This window comes from Littorina saxatilis, linkage group LG12 (assembly GCF_037325665.1).
Source record: "Littorina saxatilis isolate snail1 linkage group LG12, US_GU_Lsax_2.0, whole genome shotgun sequence".
Taxonomy (NCBI): Eukaryota; Metazoa; Mollusca; class Gastropoda; order Littorinimorpha; family Littorinidae; genus Littorina; species Littorina saxatilis.
In genome coordinates this window covers 10077479-10078455 of record NC_090256.1, presented here as the reverse complement: position 1 = coordinate 10078455, position 977 = coordinate 10077479, and positions in this window count along the sequence as shown.

Below are 977 nucleotides of genomic sequence, written 5' to 3'. Positions count from 1 at the left end.
TCAATGCGACCCCGCTGCGACCTTGACGTTTGATTTTATCAACCAGACTTTCATCATGTGTGAATGACTTCAAACACTATAAAACTAGTTGAAGAAATTGACAATTTTTCAAAGTTTAAGCCAGATGGCACTGCTGTGACCTTGAAATTTGACAAACATTAACCAGGCGGTCACCTTTTTTAGAAAATATCCTTAAAGGATCTTTAACCTCACTGTGACCTTGGAATTTGATGAGGTTTAATTTAACTTGCGTAGTGTGCCAAGTTTCAAGGCCCTAGCTTCAAAAACATATGAGAAAACCTCATTGAAAAATGTATATGTTTGACCTCAACGCGACCCTGCTGTGACCTTGACTTTTTCAACCAGACTTTAATCGTGTGTGAACATTATACACTAGAACTGTGTGTATTTTCAAAGCTCGTGCTATAAACGCGCTGAATAAATTGAAAATATTCCACATTTGGACCAGATGTGACCCCGCTGTGACCTTGAACTTTGACAAAGATTAACAAGCAGGTCACTTTTAATGAGGTTTTATAAAAATGCTGAAAGTATGTGAAGTGTGTAAAGTCTAACTGATCTAGTATTAAAACATGTAAGACGTGACAACGACAATTTTCCAGTTTGCAAAGGAAATTTAACCTCGCTGTGACCTTGAAATTCAATGTTGTTTAATGTGATGTGCACCATACCTGGAGGTCATTATACTTTGGTTGTGTGCCAAGTTTCAAAGCCCTAGCTTTAAAAACGTGCGAGATAACCTTAATGCTATGACTCAGTGCCGTTTTGAATGATATAACGAACAAAATTATCGTTATTTGTAAAATCATTTGGGTAAATTTATCTTTTCTTTTCGTAATTGGGTTCCAGCATCTGTTGTCTTAACAAAAATCACAATATCAGTCGTGTTTGTCAACTTTTATTTTTTAGCCCCTTTGTCCGCTTTTCGTGCGCACCTTTTGGCACTTAGTCATATA